The following is a 21362-nucleotide window of genomic DNA, read 5'->3' on the forward strand; positions in this document are numbered from 1 at the left end:
CCACTAGTTTCGGGGACCGGTCTCCCCTTTGGCCTGACCCCTCCACGCAGGTGGATTCGGGCGTGCGGTAGCGACTCGCCCTTCCGCACCCCAGGGATCCCTTCGTTCCTCGTTCCTGGAGCCTTCTCCGCTCCTCTTCCTTCCTTCTCCCTCTTCCAGGCCGGGGCTTTTGTTACTAGGCCCGCCTCCGGAGCAGAGCTCATGCAGAGCCCCTGCTCCCTGTCACTTCTGCTCAGACTTCTTTGCACTGAACTAAGATGGTGCCCACCTTTTATACTCCCTTCTCAATGCACCCAGGAACTGCTTCCTCCCTGCTCCTGCACTACAGGGTTCCCCTTCCTCAGTGTTCCCTCCCCTCCACTCTAGCCAGGGACAGGGACTGTCGTGCACATCTCAGGGGCATATTGGTCGCCCTGCCCCACGGCAATGTGGTGTAATGCATGCAGGTGTTGGGGTCCTGATCCACACTCCATCCTTACCTGAGAGTGAGATATCACACCTCTGGGTGAGGTGCAATACCTCTGTAGCAACCGAGCCCTCGGGGTGCTACAGTTCCATTCATCTTCAGCTTAGGTGACGTATTGTGATACAGGGCCGTGATTTGGGCTATAAAAGGGTCCCCTAGACCCCTACCCCAAGCTTTTTAAGAGAATAATATATGGCGTGCCAGGAGACTCTATGGAATGCTTTCTCAGCATCCAACGAGAGTAACTAATTGCAAATTTTTAACTGCATCTAGCCCAGGAAATACTTTGTGCCTAGTAGCAGTGTCTGCTAGTCAGCGGATTATACCAGCTGTTAAGCAAGCTACACCACTTGTAGTTTGGACACTTAATTTTTTCAAAGGAAATGCTTCGGGACCCCGGGATACTCAGTGAAGAGCATCAGGAGGCACCCCAAGGCATAGGGGCTGGGACTGGCGGTAGGACGCCTTGCGGCGGACCGCCGTGCTCGATCCTTTTAAAAGCTTTTTAACTGCAGCAGCTTTAGTGGACGCTACTGGAGCTGGAATTACGCGGCTGCTGGCATGAGACTTGCCCTCCAATAGATCCTTGTAAAAGGATTTAAAGTGTATTAATTCAAATTAGAGAGACAATTTAAATTAAAAAGCTTAGACCTGCCTCCATCACAGGGGGGCTCGCTCTACCCACCAGCGTACAGGCACCAGTATTGGGAGAGGGGGGCTGGCCGTCAGGGTACACCGTGGCTCTGGCACAAACCCGGCGACACGGTGGTGGCACGGGCAGGAACGGACTGGCAGTGTAGGCTTCTCACTTTTTGGATTTTAGAAGGGCATGACATGCCTATATCTGTGTCTCCCCCTCCTTTTACTCCTCCACCTCTTTTCTTTTCGCATGACTATATGTACTTGTCACTTTTCAATGTGTTAGTTATGTTTTCTGAGCAGTTTGTCAGCTTTTGGCCACCTTTGAATGTTTTTTCTATGTGTTTCTATGTGTATTTGTTTGCCTGCCATTGGTTTTAACGGTGTTCGAAGGTGTTCGACGAACAGTTCGACGAACAGTTCGGCGAACACAAGGGTGTTCGATGAACCGAACCGAACTCGAACACTACGGGGGTGGCTCAACACTAGTTAGCAGCTCCCTGAGAAAGGACTGCCAATGCATACTGAGCACCTCTGTGGGTGAAGGCAAAATAAGAGGTACACTCCATGGACAAGAAGGCAGAGAAAAAAGAATTGGCCAGATCAATCACTGTGAAACAGGTGGCTGTGGAGGGGACCTGATTCAGGAGAGTATGGGGGTTGGGTACAAGTGGAGTATCCACTATAGTTACTGCATTAACTGCCCTAAGATCATGTACCATATGATAGGCTACTGGCTGTCCAGGTGGGGTTTTCTTTTTGACTGGGTACAGGGGAGTGTTAAATGGGGAGGTTATGGGAATCACTAGACCTCTTGACAAAAGTTCCTGGACATTCTCTTGTATTGCTGCATCCTGAGCAGCACTTAAAGGATACTGCTTCATACAGGGGGGTTGGGCACCTGGTTTAAGCTTTACAGTCACCGGCGGGATGGGTAGTTTTCCCACATCAAGTAAACTGTACATAACTAGTGGTCCTCATAGGGAACAGAGGCACCCTGGGTGTTGTCCCTGTGTGTGAAGACCCACAGGACCTGCAACAATTAACCCCAGGGGGATTCTGATGACCACAATGTCTGCAAGTCTATGCCATTGACCCAGCATAAGGCGGGGGTGCTGAAGGGGGTGCAGAATTTACATCAGGTACAGAGACTACAGGGGTTTGAGAGTTTTTTCAAACTATCATAGATTACATAGACAGTTCCATGCCTGGTTTCCTCTGATTTATGTTCACTCATTGAGAGACATTTTGCTACTTCTAACCACATCCTAGCCTGCTCTAGTTTGCTTTTATCTTTCAACCATCCTTCCCAATTGCAGATATATTTCTCCCATTCCTTCTCCTCCATATTTCCCCACTTTCCCATACCAAATTTCCTCAATATTATTTCACATCCCTCTACTGCTTTATTCCATTTCAGTCTCTCCACTATCTCACATGCTGGAACTGGGGCCACGCCCTTTAGGTTAGCTAATTCCTTACTGTTGCCAGTCCCCATGACTGCAACCACTGTGCCAGAGTTACCGCAGAACTCTCTTCAGCACACCTAGAGCCTCTCAGACTCTAAATTTGATCCCGTCCCAGTCTCCTCTGATTCACAAAAGACGGATCTGATCCTGTCCCAGTCTCCTCTGAGCCTCGGAAGACAGATCTTTAAGGAAGTACTAACACCGATTTTCGAGCCCTGTGAGCTAGGGAGATTCTTACACACAACCAAACAAATAACAATACCAAGCCTACTGCTCCACTTACTATTGCAATTATTTCTACATGATCATAGAACATTTCCCAGTTCAGAGGTTTTCCTTCTACACCTTGTAAAGGCACTGCGTGACAATTATATCTGCAATAAGTGTTACTTTTTATACTATATGTTTCCCCGTCTGGGTATACAGGCTAAGCAAGAACTTCAGCTACTATGATTTTCCCTCTCTTGAGCTTGCACAAAACAGAACACAGACACCGAGGACAACGATTCTGATTCATCAAAAACGACTTAACAATACGTCAATCATTCATCTAAAAACCACATTGAAACATATAAGACAACAAATTCAATCACTGGCAAGGGTTCAAAAATGATTGTCTTGTTAGGACCACCAATTACCCGTCCTGGAGCCCTCTAGGTAGTACTGAATTAGTAGTAATATAAGGGATTACTTACCGCAGATTTTATTCAGTAATTCCCAGAGAGATCCTTGTTGACGGGTCCAGAGGAGGTCCGGTTATGACAATCCCAGGTTTCAGGCACCATGTACTGTTACGGAGACCCTCTTTGTTTTAAGGAGAACTTTGGAATAGACAGCAAAGGGTCTTCACATTGCCAGTGAGATTCAAATTAAGATACCTCATCGATGAAGGAAGAGAGACAGAATACATGTGACATGCATTGTCAGCAGGTAGATTCTTCTGGTGTGGCAACAAAGACTCACCATATTTATTAGCTAAACAGAACAGAACTTCATTGTTACAGAAAACCGAAATAGACTTATTAGTAACAAATTTCCCTTGGCTCAGCGTAAGCCTTTTTGTCAAGGACTTTACAGGAAACAAGTATCTTAGTCAGACATTCCACAATGTAAAATTAGAAAACACTCAAGCAGACTTCAGACATAGCAAAAGTATAAATTGTTTTTATCTAAATTAATAATGATATCTAGATATTAAAAAATTAACCACAACAATAGTGATAAAAGGAGCAAATGGTAAGGCAAACAGAGAACCATTGTCTAAACCAGTGGAGATACGTGACCCGGCACAGGTAAGAGTGCAATTGCACAAATTATATTATCAACTGTGTGTCCCTGTAATCTGCTCGGGAGGGATATGCTGCAAGTAGTGATGAGCAAACTTGCTTGCCACTGCTCGGTACTCACCCGAGCATCACTGTGCTCGTCGAGCTCGGCGAGTATTTCCGGGTTGCTCAGTCGGGAACTCGGGTCCCCTCCCTGCGTGTTTGGCTCTTTAGAGTGCCAATGAACATGCATTGATTGCCTGCCATGCACTGTAATGCAGTAGCCATGTTGGTTGTGGCATTACAGTGATTACCTGGCCGTACAGCATCATCAGGTCTATATAAGACTGGGCTCCGCCGTGCTCCACACAGTCTACTCTGGAACCAGGCAGAGTAGGGAGATCTGCTGCTGCGTCAGGGAGAGATTTGCTTGTTTATAGTTAGTGTAGGTATTCCACAACATATATCTATATCCATCTTAACTAACAGACCTTCTGAGGACTAATCCAGCTGCATATATTCAGTAGTGATAGCAGGAGTTAGGCAGGCAGGGTATGTGGCAGACTGCAGTGCATGATACAGCACAAGAGGCTCCATTGGACGTCCTGTTAGTATAGGTATTTCACAACATATATATATATATATCCATCTGAACTAACAGTCCTTCTGAGGACTAATCCAACAGCATATAATCAGTGCAAGGCAGGCAGGCAGTGTATGTGGCAGACTGCAGTGCATGATACAGCACAAGAGGGTCCATTGAATGTCCTGTTAGTATAGATATTCCACAACATATATCTATATCCATCTGAACTAACAGTCTTTCTGAGGACTAATCCAGCTGCATATATTCAGTGGTGATAGCAGGAATTAAGCAGGCAGGCAGGGTATGTGGCAGACTGCAGTGCATATAGTGCAAGAGGATCCATTGAACGTTCCTGCTGCTGCTGTTCTTACAGATATTTGTAGACATAACCCCATATATCAGGGGCCAGGGAAATTTTTTTTTCATCTTAATCCTGGTTATTTGCTCAACAAGCAATCCAGAGTACACCATTTTTCTGCTCCATTTGCTTGTTCTCACTGCAGAATAAAGCCAAATCTGTTCCATATTTCAGCGATAAGAATCCAGAAATTTAAACTGAGCGTGGAAAATAATGGCCTCCTTTTCCATTCTGTTGCAGTGTGTCGATCAAGCTATTCACACTAGGTGTCTGTGAAGGATAGTATTAGCAAATTATAGGCCTGCTATTTAAAACTGTGGCTCTCTGTCAGACATAAAACCTATAAGAGTTTTCCACAATCAGACATTTCTTTCATTTTCATTCCATTGCAGTGTGTCAGTCAAGATATTCATACTACTTGTCTGTGAAGGATAGCATTAGCAAATTACAGGCCTGCTATTTAAAACCGTGGTTCTCTGTCAGACATAACACCTATAAGAGTGTTCCACAATCAGCCATTTCTTCCATTTTCATTCCGTTGCAGTGAGTCGGTCAAGCTATTCACACTACGTGTCTGTGAAGGATAGTATTAGCAAATTACAGGCCTGTTATTTAAAACCGTGGTTCTCTGTCAGACATAACACCTATACGAGTGTTCCAAAATCAGACATTTCTTCCATTTTTATTCCGTTGCAGTGTGTCGGTCAAGCTATTCACACTAGGTGTCTGTGAAGATTAGTATTAGCAAATTACAGGCCTGCTAATTAAAATTGTGGTTCTCTGTCAGACGTAATACTGTATAACTGCGTTCCAAAATCAGCCATTTCTCGTGAACATGGAAAATATTGTACTCAATTAAAAATGGGCAAGGTGCGTGGCAAGAGAAGGGGAAGTGGACATGATGGTGGTGGTGCATGCCAAACACGTGGCCGTGGGCAAGCTGAAATTGTGCCACAACAAACATCCACATCTTGACTCTCAACCTTCCTGTTCCAATTACTAGGGGATAGCAGAACACCACTATTGAACCCAGAGCAGTGTGAAAAGGTTGTTGGTTGGATAGCAGATAATGCTTCTAGTCACTTAGCCACCACAACCACCACCCTGTCTTCCACACGGTCAAGTCTCAGTAGCCGTGAGTCTGGACCGCATATTCAACACCCTGATCCTCCTTCCTCCCACCATGCCGAGTAACCGGAGATAACTGATCCCACACTTAGACACTCAGAAGAGCTGTTCACTTTTCTATTTGTAGATTCGGGCCTCTCGTCCAGCCAGCTTCAAGCGAATCAAGAAGAGAACGCGTGTAGCAATGCCCAAATATTGGAGCAGCCACGGTCACATGAAGGCGACGGTGGGAAAGTTTAATTACTGTTGCAAGAGGTGGATGATGATGATGATGAGACAATTGCCAGATAGTCAAGAGGAGGACCAGGGTGCAGAAGTGGAAGACGAGGTGGTGGATAATATAATAACTGACCCAACCTGGCAGGGGGACATGCAGAGCGAGGACAGCAGCACACAGGGGGACGGAGGCATAGCACCACAACAGGCAGGAAGATGCAGTGTGGTGGCCACAGACACAAGGCGGGAAAGCAATCCTCGTAATGCCAACATGATGGAAGTTGCCAGTACAACTGTTAGGACTTCCCGAGTCTGGTTATTTTTTAAGGACTCTGCAGATAACCCCAAAAAGGCCATTTGCACCACCTGCCAGGCCAGCATCAGCAGGGGTAGCAAAACTAACAGTCTGACCACCACCAGCATGGTCAAGCACATGGCAGCAAAGCACCTGACTAAGTGGGCCAAACCCCAGGGTCCAGCAACAGTGACTGTGGGTGACACCACTGCTTCTTCCGCTGTTGTGGGTGCACGCCAATCCCCTGTCCATGGCCCATGCCAAGATGCCTCCAGCCCTCCTCCTGTCGTTGAACACTCTCAACTAGCACCATCAGCAAGCACGTCCACGTCCTTGTCCCTGGACAGTGTTCAGTTGTCCCTATCCCAGTCCTTGGAATGCAAGTGCAAATACGCAGCCAAACCCCACAGGCCACACTACTAAATTCACACATTTCGCAAATGCTTGCGCTTGAAATGTTGCCTCGTGGAGATGGAAGCTTTCCGCAACCTGATGACGGCCGCCATCCCTTGGTACTCAATCCCCAGCCACCACTATTTCTCCCCGTGTGCCATCCCCGCATTACACGAGCACATGTCCCACAACATTAGACATGCCCTCAACAATGCAGTTTCTAGGAAAGTCCACCTAACCACGGACACGAGGACAAGTGCTTGTTGACAGGGACGGTACATCTTGCTGATGGCACACTGGGTTAATATAGTGGAAGCTATTACGCTCATGCCCGGACTGACTGGCGTGAGTGTGGTTAGTGATCCCACTAGACCATGAACCGAGGAGTGCCTGGAGGGGCGTGACTAAGTATCAACTTGGTCCGACCAAGGTCGCACGGCGGCTCAGTCGACTCCGTGACCCAGGGAGGAACCGAGCAGCGGGACCAGGTGCTACTCCAGGTCAGACCCCGGTCACAGCTGTTGACCCACACCGGGGAATGCAGGAACAGGCAGGTTAGGCTGGCATACTGACAGGTGGGTACTGGCAGGCACGGCTAGTATGCAGACTGGTGGGTACTGACAGGCAGGGCTGGTATGCAGACAGGTGGATACTGGCTGGCACGGCTGGTATGCAGACAGGTGGATACTGGCTGGCACGGCTGGTATACAGACAGGTGAGTACTGGCAGATAGGAACGCAGGCATGATAGGGACCAGTACAGACTGGGATACAGGAACAGAGCCGCAAGTGCGGCAAACAAGCAGAGTAGAGCAAAACCCGCAGGTGTGGTAGACAAGCAGAGCAGAGCAAAACCCGCAGGTGCGGTAGACAAGCAGAGCAGAGCAAAACCCGCAGGTGCGGTAGACAAGCAGAGCAGAGCAAAACCCCCAGGTGCAGTAGACAAACAGAGCAGAGCAAAACCCGCAGGTGCAGTGGACAAGCAGAGCAGAGCAAAGCCCGCAAGTGCAGTAGAAAAGCAGAGCAGAGCAAAACCCGCAAGTGCGGTAGACAAGCAGAGCAGAGCAAAACGCGCAGGTGCGGTAGACAAGCAGAGCAGAGCAAAACCCGCAGGTGCGGTAGACAAGCAGAGCAGATACACACAAGGTACTTACAATGAAGTAGCGGGTGAACACTAAACTCACAAACAGAAGTGCACAGACAATGAGTTGGAGTTAGGTGCAGGTTCAGACACTGCAGGAAAAGGAAAGATATGAACATTGAGACAAACAAATAATGGGCTAGGACACTGTTCAGACAGGAACTGAACCAGGAACAAGATACAGAAACGAGCCAGGGAACTCAGCCCCCAGGGTGGCGGAAACAGACTAGAAGTCACAGATACAGGCAATGGGCCTGGGTATACAGCCCCCAGGGTGGCGGAACAGACTAGAAGTCACAGATACAGGTAACAGGCCTGGGAACTCAGCCCCCAGGGTGGCAGAAACAGACAAGATATAAAACAGGACCTGGCAACTCAGTTGCAAGAACACACTGAAATAAAGTGTTGCTCAGACACCTCCTACTGGGTGGAGGGAGTTAAAGTATCCAGTGACTCACAACAATAGGCTGGGGACACATTAGGAGTGCGCACACAGTAACTATAAGAATCAGGCAGTAACCACGCCGCCGCCCTAAGCAATCAGACAAGAGACACGCACACAGAAGTTACTGGACCAAAGTGTGCAGTCTGGACAGATAGGTAAGATGGCGGTCTTGCATGGTGGCAGGGTGGCAGGTGGTAAACCATGCAAGCAGAGCACAAGGGATGTTACAGAAGCCGGGACCCAGTCAGACCTTGGGACTGAACACATCCTCCTGACACCGAAGATTGCGGGCCCTGGGTCAATCAGGGTTGCCCCAACATTCTACATCTTCTACACCTCCTCCTCTTCAGCCTCCATGTCAGAAATGAACACATCAGTTACAAGCTGGAAGCACTGCAGCACTGCCTTGGCCAAGCGGCAGCAGTCTATGCTGAAGCTAATATGCTTAAGTGACAAACCGCACAATGCTTAAGAGTTGTAGACAGCTCTGAAAGAGCAGGCAAATCTGTGGCTGACACCGCTGACCCTACAGCCAGGCATGGTCCTGTGTGACAATGGCCGGAACCTGTTGGCGGCTCTGAGGCGAGGCGAGCTCACACATGTACCATGCCTGACCCATGTGCTTAACCTCATGGTTCAGCAGTTTCTCAAAACCTACCCGGATCTGTCGGATCTGATTGTCAAAGTACGCCTCCTGTGTGCCCATTTTAGAAAGTCAACTACAGTTTCCGCCACCCTTGCCGTGCTTCAGCAGCATTTGCTGTTTCCAGCTTACCGACTGATCTGCGATGTCCCCACACTTTGGAACTCTACATTGCAGATCTTGGGAAGGATTTGTGAGCAGAAGAGAGCAGTTGTTGACTACCAGCATCAACAAGACTGTCGGTATTCAGGTCAGACTCCACACATAAAACCTCAGGAGTGGACATGAATGTCAGATATTTGTACCATCCTCCAAAACTTTGAGGACTACACCAAGATGGTGAGCGGCGATGGCGTCACCATCCCGCTTCTCTGTCTTCTGAAACGCACTCTGCTCACAATCAAAGAGGATGCATTGCAGGCGGAGCACGATGAGATGGAGCAAGGAACCATACAGGGTGATTACATACAGCCCAGCCTCATCTCATCCCAAAGTGGATTCGGTGACAATGAGAAAGAGGAGGAAGAACAGGAGCTAGTTTCCTGCGCTATAGACGGTACTACCTGCACAACTGTCATACCGTCTGTTCAGCGTGGATGGCCTGAGGCCAGGGAGGAGGAGGAAGAGGAGGAGGATGAGGAGGAGAGAATGGTCAGTCATCCTCTTGGTGAGGACACGGAAGTCTTGCCTCTTTGTAGTCTGGCACGTTGAATTTCTGTTATGCTGCCTTTCCCGTGACCCTTGCGTTGTAAAAATTTTGGATGACAGTCATTACTGGTTGGTGACACTTCTAGACACACGCTACAAGGAGAACTTTCTGTCTCTTATTCCTTTGCAGGACAGGCCTAATAAAATGGGGCCCTTGTTGCAGAATTATTTAAAAAATTCCCATCTGAAAACGCTGGTGGCAGAGGTCACAGTTCATTGGACAACCATGGAGTACAGGCAAGAGAGACACAAATGCAATCCAGCAGGGGAACACTGTCAAAGTTCTGGGACAGTTTTCTCAGACCCTCCCATTGCACAGACCCTGAGGTATGGGGTATTCTCCCAAGGAAGGAAAAGTTTTGGAATACAGTGAGGGAGTACCTTGCCGACCGTACCAACGTCTTCCTTGATTCCTCTGTGCCTTATAATTATTGGGTATCCAAGTTGGACACGTGGCATGAACTGGCTCTCTACGCTTTGGAGGTCCTGGCCTGCCCTGCCGCTAGCATTTTGTCAGAGCGGGCTTTTAGTGCCGCTGGTGGAATTATAACCGATAGGCGCATCCGCCTGTCAACTGAAAATGCTGAAAGGCTGACTCTTATAAAAATGGATTGGGCCAGACTTCTCATCAACGCCGAATGATAGCAGTGTATCATAAACTCAAATACAGTGTCTTTTTTTTTGGGAGGTCTAACTGAATTACCATGGACCTCTGTCTTCACACCCAGACATGGGTATACGCTTCCTGATTTTGCCTATTTGCTCTTGTCCTCCTACTTCTCTGCATCCTCATTCTCCACCACCATATCACCACCATATGTACCATGTCAACATATCTACGTCTCTTGTAAGGGGCATTGGAGTTCCTCCAAATTTTTGGCAGCCATTGCTTCACTACATAGGCAAACATTATGGGAGATACACTTCCTAATAATGGGAACATTGTTTTCAGGAGGCTCTCTGATCTCTACGTCACTTGCAAGGGGCATTGGAGTTCCTCCAAATTTTTAGCAGCCGTTGCTTCACTGCATAGGCAAACAGTATGGGAGACACATTTCCTAATAATGGGAACATTGTTTTCAGGAGGCTCTCTGATCTCTATGTCTCTTGCAAGGGGCATTTGAGTTCCTCCAAATCTTTGGCAGTCGTTGCTTCACTGCATAGGCAAACAATATGGTTGACCCACTTCCTAATAAAGGGAGCATTTTTTGCAGGACGCCCTCAGACCTCTATGTCTTTTGCAAGGGGCATTGGAGTTCCTCCAAATTTTTGCCAGCCGTTCTTTCACTGCATAGGCAAACAGTATGGGATAAACACTTCCAAATAATGGGAACATTGTTTTCAGGAGGCCCTCTGACCTCTACGTCTCTTGCAAGGGGCATTGGAGTGCCTCCAGATTTTTGACAGCCATTGCAGTCACTGCATAGGCAAACAGTATGGGAGACGCTCTCCTTTCTAATGGGAATATGTCGTTACTGAGGCTCACTTCTATGTGTCTTTAAATTGTTCGTAGGATTTTTCCTAAATTTTGGCAGCCATTGGACTCACTGTATACCCTATAACTGAATTGCAGACTCCCTCCTTTCTAATGGGAACATGGTGTTACTGTGGCCAAGCCGTATGTGTCTTTAAATTGTTAGTGGGGTTTGTCCAAAATTTTGGCAGTCCTTGCAGTCACAGCATGGGCATTACCACTATAGGAGACCCGCTCCTTTATAATGGGAACATTGATTTTACTGAGACCTTCCTCTATGTCTCTTCAAAGGGGTATTGGGTTGCGTTCAAATTTTTGGCAGCCCTCCAGTCACTGAATACGCAATAACAGTATAGGAGACCCACTCGTTAACAATGGGAACAATAAAGCATAGCCGACTGCTGGCCCTTTAAGAATAGTTAGGGTCACCTGATGGCCCTAAAAAAATAGGCTTTGTGACTTTCAGAGTCCCTCCATCATAAATGAAGCAGGATTTGTTTGATGATGTGTCCCACACCATATGGCCAGCTAAAGTTGTAAAATGTTAAAATGACATTTCCCGATGAATGCATTTGTCTTGGTTGACAGCAATGCAAAAGTGCAAAAACGCATCAAAAGCACTACATGTGAAGATAGCCCAAGGAGTGGAGGAGCATTTTTGTTTTTGGTTATTTATTTTGTCTTATATACAAGTAATTACCCTGGAAACGATGTTCCTTAACATATTTCCCAGGAAAATCCATTTTGGTTTCGTTTTTGCACGTTTTATTGTGAGTCCGTAAAAGTGGCGTAATACCTCTGACAACGTTGTTGACACCAGTGAACTGGAAGTCAGAAATGCTTCCAGGGGTCTTCCCCATGCTGTTCCTATGTCATTTGAACACTGTTCCCATAGATTTGGGCAATTTTTAGGCCCTCTGCAGGCCGCCGAAGGGAGCCGCCGTAAAAATGCTTGAGTTTCCCATAGACTTACATTGAGCTCGTCACTCGGTCCGAGCACTCGAGCATTGGAATTTGCTTGATTCGTTGACTCGAACAACGAGTACCCGAGTATTTTAGCGCTCGCTCATCACTAGATGCAAGTCCTGAGCCTGGGAATAATTCCTACTGCTGCAGGACTTCAGGTAAAATCCATGGCTGACACAATGGTGCTCCAAGGGTATGGGGAACCCAGATAATATTATAGTCTAGATCTAATAACTGCAGAACCATCCTCAGTTACTGAGTCCTTAATCAAGGAAGCAAGAGATAAAGGGTATCTGGGTGAAGATTTTCACACGCCTGAAGAACTACACTGCACCATGTATTACAGGTATTTTAAGGTCCTGATTTCAAATATGAAAATAAGTTTTTCCATGAACCATGTGTGGCATCCCATGGGTCCGGTTGCCACAGTGGCATTGCCTCCCTCACAGGGGGTGATGTCATGCCTGGAAGCAAGGAGGGGTCCCCTAATCAGGTATACCAGCATACAACACATTCCTGACTCCAGACCAGATAGGGGAGCTCCTCCCCTTAGCAACTGGAATCTAGAGGCGGGGTTAGTTAGAGTGAGTTGAGAGGAGTTGAAGACAGGACAGCAACGAAGAAGGACCTGGGGAGTGGAGCTGTGAGTCAGCTCACCCCAGAGGGAAGAGCAGAAGAACCAGACACCGGAGTCCAAGGTTGTGGGGCACTGAAGGCCCAGCAGCAGAAACCGGAGGGCAGGAGACTGCAGGTCTCCTGGCCCCATCAGACGCCTGGAGGCTTAGCAACACCATAGGGCCCAGCACCACCAAGTGGGAGCGACACTCCAAGAAGGCCCGAGCTGCCTGCCATACGGGTGAGGAACAGACGTTTCACTCAGGGACGAGGGCCGCAGCATAGCTACAAGCAGCAGGGCCAAAGAGATTAGCGCAGAGGGAAGGCCTACAACTTTACCTGGCGAGGTGGATCCCCAACTTGCTTCCAGGCCGCCCGGACCTCTACTACCAGCTAGTACCCGTGTCCCGGTCTGCTTCACAACTGCAAGTAAAGATAAGAGGAAACCGCCATTAAGTTGTGAACTGGTCATTATCTGCGCCATCACCTGCATTACTCCGCACCAACCACATCTACCCTATAGTATCACTACATCCTGCTCTGGAGCTAAGCTCTGCCTGTGGAGAGCTGAACCAACTCTGCTGCGTCACCATCAGCTCCAGAGGATCTGCACCGCAGCGGCGGCTCCATATAGCCGCATACCACTTGTGGCGTCATGAACAATATATATAAAAACTTTATTCTCCTTTTACTAATCCCCTTTTATTGACCGCCCTGGGTCATGGACCGGGTTACCGCCACCGTGACACCCCCAGCACCGATCGTCCCAGCTGCCGAGTACTCCATGGCCCAGGGGGCACGTCAACTTGGCGTCACGAATAGGATTCACGAAGCCCGGTATAACCCGGTCCTGTGTGTCATAGACTTTACTGAACGGTGTAATCACATCATTTGCCATCCGATGAGGGGAAGCAGGAGGCCCCGATCTGGAACCGCTGGGTAAGCGATCCCTCCCACCTGCAGAGCAGCATACTGGTACGTCATCAGAAACCCAGGGCCTGGCTGAGGTTTCCTAGGGGGGAGGAAGATGCCCTTCCTGGGAGAGGATTCAGCCGAGGGTGCGGCCGCCACCACTATAATGCCGTTATCAATGCCATATATACCAGGGGCGGTGTGGTTGTCCCAGTACTCAGGGGAGTCACACACCCTGAGCGACTTTGAGGAGAGACTGCGCAGTTTGTTTAAAGTGTACCCCCTGTCTGAGGAGCAAAAAGTCAGCATCCTCATAGGCCAGCTAATCGGTGCATCTCAGAGAGAGGTGAAGTCCTGGCCGGGCAGGGACAAAAGCACTGTTAAGGAAATACTGGCCCGGTTAAAGGATACCTTTGACACCCGCACAACAGCAGAGATTAAAATGAAGTTCTACGGGTGCAAACAAAGGGTGCAGGACTGTGTATGGGACTATGCTCTGAACCTGCAGGATGAGCTGCATGCCATTAAACAGGTAGACCCCGACAGTGTGCGAGACGAGGACAGATTGCTAACCGAGCAGTTTATTGAGGGGCTCCTGTCTAACGCTCACCGGACACAGCTGCACATTATGGCTCTGCAAAACCCTGATCTGGACTTTGCGCAATTTAAAGACCGAGCCATCCGGGTGCTACGAGAACCAACCCCAGGTGGCACTGCACCCCTCCGGCGCCCAGCTATCACATACCACCAGGAGGTGGTGTCCTTTTCCCCAGCACCTGTGGAGGCAGACGTGCAGACCCTAGATAATGATCCGTCTGCAGACCTACGCCTTCAGGTCCAGGAGCTGACCAAAAGTGTGGCTACACTAACCAAAACCGTGCAGGCCATGCAAGTGTCTCCAAAGGAAAAATCCAGCTGGCTTCCAGTCCAGATGACATCCCGTAGCGACGGCAGCGAAGAATTCCACCGACTAGAGGGAGGAACAGCGATCGCTACGACCAGGACGGATAACCGATCTGCCGCCGCTGTCAAAAGGTGGGGCACTTCGCAAGATTCTGTAATTTAAACGAGCAACCCCTGAGGCAGAGGGCCAACCCCCAGGAGTAAGACGACCAGGCCCACAAAGCTGGCGAGACAAGTACGTGGGAGGACGACCGGTCCTACCTGTCGTGCTTGATGGCATCCCGATGAATACATTGCTGGACACTGGTTCCCAGGTGACAACGATGCCATATATCCTTTATAAACGATACTGGACTGATTCAGACATTACCCGCAGTCCAGATGAACATATTAACATCTTTGCCAGCAATGGTCAGCCCATGCCTCAGGTGGGGTATAAAGAGGTGACCATAAAAGTTGGCCGAGTAGAATTGCCATCACAAGGAATGAATATTGTTGATATTGATCACCGAGAAAGTCATTCTATGATAACTATAGGCACCAATATGATAAAGAATTGTCTTGGGGAAATTATTGTTTTGTTGCAACAGGTCGCAGAGACTGCCAGTTCCAGTCAGCAGCGAGCTCTGCAGAAGGGGATCAGAGCCCTGATGCAAAGACAACAGGTAGAGCAGTCTGGTGAAGAAGTCGGCTGTGTCAGAATGAGTGATCCATTCCCCATTGCAATGCCCCCTAGGAGTGAAATGTTACTATGGTGTCGGGCAGCAATAGGTCTCAGGGGTCAAGACTATCAGGCCCTGGTAGAACCTGTGTACTCTGATAGTAGGCCCACCATCTTGACAGCCAGGGGGGTAGTCGATGTCTGCAAGGGGAGAGTACTGATACGCATCCTGAATTGTGGGGAGAAAGAGGTCCATTTACCCCGGTATGCCACTCTTGCTAAGCTGTTAACTGCCAGTAACAGTGCAATAAAGGCAGTGGAACCCTTGCCTCCATCCAAACTGGCGGAGGATAATGGCTCCAAGGGGCAGATGGAGGATTGGCATCAGAAGCTACAAGTAGCCACTGACTCCACCCCTTTGCACCAAAAGCAAACACCAACTAGACTTTGGGCAGGTAAAAGTGGTCCAACATCATATCCCCACAGGAGATCATCCGCCCATTAAAGAGAGGTACCGGCCTGTACCCCCAGCTCACTATCAATGTGCCAAAGGAATGTTATGGGAGATGAAGGAGGCTGGGGTGATCAGAGATTGTTGTAGCCCCTGGGCAGCTCCATTAGTTCTCTTTAGAAAGAAAGATGTTACAATGAGGATGTGTTGATTACAGGCAGATTAACCGCATTACAGATAAGGATGCCTACCCTTTACCCAGAATTGAGGAATCATTAGCTGCACTAAGATCCGCTAATTATTTCTCCGATTTAGATCTCACCAGAGGGTATTGGCAGGTTCCCGTGGCAGAGGCGGACAGAGAGAAAACCGCGTTTACAACAGCAATGGGCCCCAGCGAGTTCAACTGCATGTCATTTGGGCTCTGCAACGCCCCAGGAACTTTCCAGCGGTTAATGGAGTGTTGCCTGGGACACAAATACTTCGAAACCGTTCTGCTGTTCCTAGATGACGTAATCGTCTACTCAAAGACATATAAAGACCACCTGGAGCACCTGGCCGCGGTGTTCGAAGACCTATCTGGTTATGGCCTGAAAGTAAAGCCGTCCAAGTGCCACCCGTTGAAGCCCAAGGTGCAGTACCTAGGTCATGTGGTAAGCACCGAAGGTGTAGCACCAGACCCTGAAAAAGTCACCGTGATCAAGGACTGGCTAAGACCCTTCACTATCAAGAAAGTGCGGCAGTTCCTCGGGCTGGTAGGCTACTACAGGAGATTCATCAAGGGATTCACCAAGATGGCGGAACACATACAGGTCCTCTTAGTGGGCCAGTCCAAGAAGGCCAAGAACCCAAATCAACCCGTAGTACTAAAGGTCAGCTCCCTGCCCGCTGGAGGAACTAAAGTGTAAGAGAATAAAAATGTAAAATATATAGTTAAACTTATGGACAATTGGACCACAGGACTAGGTGTGGTCAGGACAATGTTGAAAATAGTTAATTAATGGCCTTGAAAATAAACCGCAGGCATCGCTGAAAACCAGACCCACCGATAGAGTGCCCTGAAGCCACACCCAGGGACAATACACGAAGTGGGTTGATGCGGTTCCCACCAACCAAACTTTAGTTATCTGGAAAAAGACAATTCCTGGATTGTGGCATAAAGACTAAGCGCCGCAATGGCTGCTTTCAATTTTTGTTTTTTGTTTTTGTGATTTTTGATTTTTAAGACTTTGTAAACTATTTGTAATGTGAATTGTTATTGTTTATTGTTAATTTTAAAAGGTGTCCTCAGTCCGGGAGTACTGATTTTAACTAGGGGGGAATGTGGCACCCCAGGGGTCCGGTTGCCACAGTGGCATTGCCTCCCTCACAGGGGGTGATGCCATGCCTGGAAGCAAGGAGGGGTCCCCTAATCAGGTATACCAGCATACAACACATTCCTGGCTCCAGACCGGAAAGGGGAGCTCTTCACCTTAGAAACTGGAATCTGGAGGTGGGGTTACTTAGAGTGAGTTGAGAGGAGTTGAAGACAGGACAGCAACGAGAAAGGACCTGGGGAGTGGAGCTGTGAGTCAGATCACCCCAGAGGGAAGCGCAGAAGAATCGGACACCGGAGTCCGAGGTGGTGGGGCACTGAAGGCCCAGCAGCAGAAACCGGAGGGCAGGAGACTGCAGGTCTCCTGGCCCCATCAGACGCCTGGAGGCTCAGCAGCACCATAGGGCCCAGCACCGCCACGTGGGAGCGACACTCCAAGAAGGCACGAGCTGCCTGCCATACGGTGAGGAACAGACGTTTTACTCAGGGACGAGGGCCGCAGCATAGCTACAAGCAGCAGGGCCAAAGAGATTAGAGCAGAGGGAAGGCCTACAACTTTACTTGGCGAGGTGGATCCCCAACTTGCTTCCAGGCCGCCCGGACCTCTACTACCAGCTAGTACCCGTGCCCTGGTCTGCTTCACAACCGCAAGTAAAGATAAGAGGAAACCGCCATTAAGTTGTGGACTGGATCTGCTCCATCACCTGCATTACACCGCACCAACCACATCTACCCTATAGTATCACTACATCCTGCCCTGGAGCTAAGCTCTGCCTGTGGAGAGCTGAACCAACTCTGCCGCGTCACCATCAGCTCCAGAGGATCTGCACCGCTCCATATAGCCGCATACCACTTGTGGCGTCATGAACAATATATATAAAAACTTTATTCTCCTTTTACTAATCCCCTTTTATTGACCGCCCTGTGTCATGGACCGGGTCACCACCACCATGACACCCCCAGCACCGACCGGCCCGGCTACCGAGTACCCCACGGTCCAGGGGGCGCGTCACATGCTCTAGACTTCTTGGACACCGTATACTGTGATCAGAAAGGGAACTCTGCTGCCAGCTGTAAACTGTCAAAACAAATTAAATTGCTTTTTAGAGATACCAAGCCACATGTTTCCCTCTCCAGATGTAAAGGTAGATCATGGATATCTCTTGGTAATTTTGTGGAAGAATGTAAGGAAAGTAAACAATGGGAGGATTTGGGTGAAGGCTCATTTTATCAATGTTAAATTGCAGGCATATTCAAAAGTGCTGAATTGGAACACCATTTCTAAACCCAGTGTGCACCTGCAGCAAGGCAGGGGAACTAGTGGAGAAATGATGATCCTCTCCCCAGAACTAGAGGAGGTATTGACCACATATCTAGAATCTGTGTGGTCCACAGGATAAGCAGATGTGGGATTGATGAAAGGGGTAGAACCTGTTTCTATAACACCAAAATCCACTTTCAGGCCCCATCAAAGACAGTATCCCCTTAAGCCAGAAGTTGAACAGGGTATAGAACCCATTATACAGAGCTTCCTCCAGGCAGAGGTGATTATACCCTGTCCCAGCTCACCTTGTAACACACCCTTGTTTCCAGTAAAGAAGGCGCCCCCATCTGTTCGATGGTGCTTGGTGCAGGACCTTCAAGCTGTAAACAAGGCTGTGATTCCAAGAGCTCCCACAGTACCAGACCCTCATACTCTGCTAAATGACTTGAGACTGGAAAATAAGGTTCCAGAGGCGTACATAGAAATCATGGGGCCCCATTGCAGAAGCTCTAATTGCCCCCCCCCAAAAAAAAAAAAAATAAACAAATATTTGTCTGTGTTACATAAGAGCAGATCTCACAACTTTCCAGCCTTTACATAGTAATTTTCCTCCTGCTGAAGTCCTAGATTCCTCTTTCATTGCCCCATAAAGTGTCATGCAAACAAAAGTACCCCCAAACACAGTATGATACCCCCATGGTGCATTCCTCACATTAGCCTCCACATGCACAGCATAATGACTCTATTGTACCCCATCTCAACTCCCAGGGTAAAGTATGGTGACCCTAACACAGTATAATCCCCCAACTGTGACTCCCACACTGCCCACCAAACAGTATGATGGCCCCCCATAATCCTCCATATAGTATAATGCGCCCCCCATAATCCTCCATATAGTATAATGAACTTTCCATGATCCTCCATAGAATATAATGCACTCCCCATAGTCCTCCATACAGTATGTTACACACCCCATAGGGTAAAATGCAGCCCCCATATAGTACAGTGGGTACGGAAAGTATTCAGACCCCTTTAAATTTTTCACTCTTTGTTTCATTGCAGCCATTTGGTAAATTCTAAAAAGTTCTTTTTTTCTCATTAAAGTACACTCTGCACCCCATCTTGAGTGAAAAAAAAACAGAAATGTAGACATTTTTGCAAATTTATTAAAAAAGAAAAACTGAAATATCACATGGTCATAAGTATTCAGACTCTTTGCTCAGACACTCATATTTAAGTCACATGCTGTCCATTTCCTCGTGATCCTCCTTGAGATGGTTCTACTCCTTCATTGGAGTCCAGCTGTGTTTAATTAAACTGATAGTACTTGATTTGGAAAGGCACACACTTGTCTATATAAAACCTCACAGCTCACAGTGCATGTCAGACCAAATGAGAATCATGAGCTCAAAGGAACTGCCCAAGGAACTGCCTCCGAGACAGAATTGTGGCAAGGCACAGATCTGGCCAAGGTTATAAAAGAATTTCTGCAGTACTCGAGGTTCCTTAGAGCACAGTGGCCTCCATAATCCTTAAATGGAAGAAGTTTGGGACCACCAGAAGTCTTCCTAGACCTGCCAGTCCAGCCAAACTAAGCAATCGTGGGAGAAGAGCCTTGGTGAGAGAGGTAAAGAAGAACCCCAAGATCACTGTGGCTGAGCAGTAGGGAGATGGGAGAAGTTAACTATCACTGCAGCCCTCTACCAGCTGGGCCTTTATGGCAGAGTGGCCCGACGGAAGCCTCTCCTCAGTACAAGACATATGAAAGCCTGCATAGAGTTTGCTAAAAAACACATGATGGACTCCCAGACTATGAGAAATAAGATAATAATAAGATTCTCTGGTCTGATGAGACGAAGATAGAACTTTTTGGTGATAATTCTAAGTGGTATGTGTGGAGAAAACTAGGCACTGCTCATCACCTGCCTAATACAATCCCAACAGTGAAACATGGTGGTGGCAGCATCATGCTATGGGGGTGTTTTTCAGCTGCAGGGACAAGACGACTGATAGCAATTGAAGGAAACATGAATGCTGCCAAGTACAGAGATATCCAGGATGAAAACCTCTTCCAGAGTGCTCTGGACCTCAGACTTAGCCGAAGGTTCACCTTCCAACAAGACAATGACCCTAGGCACACAGCTAAAATAACAAAGGAGTGGCTTCAGAACAACTCTGACCATTCTTGACTTGTCCAGCCAGAGATAATACCTAAACCCATTTGAGCATCTCTGGATATGAAAATGGCTGTCCACCAACATTCTCCATCCAACCTGACAGAACTGGAGAGGATCTGCAAGGAAGAATGTCAGAGGATCCCCAAATCCAAGTGTGAAAAACTTGTTGCATCATTCCCAAGAAGATTCATGGCTGTACTAGCTCAAAAGGGTGCTTCTACTCAATACTGAGCAAAGGGTCTGAATGACCATGTGATATTTCAGTTTTTCTTTTTTAATAAATTTGCAAAAATGTCTACATTTCTGTTTTTTTTCAGTCAAGATGGGGTGCAGAGTATACATTAATGAGAAAAAATGAACTTTTTAGAATTTACCAAATGGCTGCAATGAAACAAAGAATGAAAAATGTAAAAGGGTCTGAATACTTTCCATACCCACTGTATAATGCAGCCCACAGTCCTGCAGTATTATGGGCACCACATATTCACTGATTTAAAAATACTGTATATTTTAAATAAGCCGACCCGAGTATAAGCCGAGGCCCCTAATTTTACCACAAAAAACTGGGAAAACGTATTGACTCGAGTATAAGCCTAGAGTGGGAAATGCAGCAGTTGCTGGTAAATTTCCCCATCCTGGTATGTATGGCACCCCTCATCCCCCAATCCTGGTATGTATGGCACCTCTTATCCCCCAATCCTGGTACGTATGGCACCCCTCATCCCCCAATCCTGGTATGCATGGCGCCCCTCATCCCCCAATCCTGGTATGCATGGCACCCCTCATCCCCCAATCCTGGTATGCATGGCACGTCTCATCCCCCAATCCTGGTATGCATGGCCCCCCCATCCCCCCAACCCTGGTATGGCATGG

The sequence above is a fragment of the Phyllobates terribilis genome, unplaced genomic scaffold (genome assembly GCF_046119375.1).
Source record: "Phyllobates terribilis strain yellow unplaced genomic scaffold, ASM4611937v1 Scaffold_4__5_contigs__length_816908805, whole genome shotgun sequence".
Classification (NCBI taxonomy): domain Eukaryota; kingdom Metazoa; phylum Chordata; class Amphibia; order Anura; family Dendrobatidae; genus Phyllobates; species Phyllobates terribilis.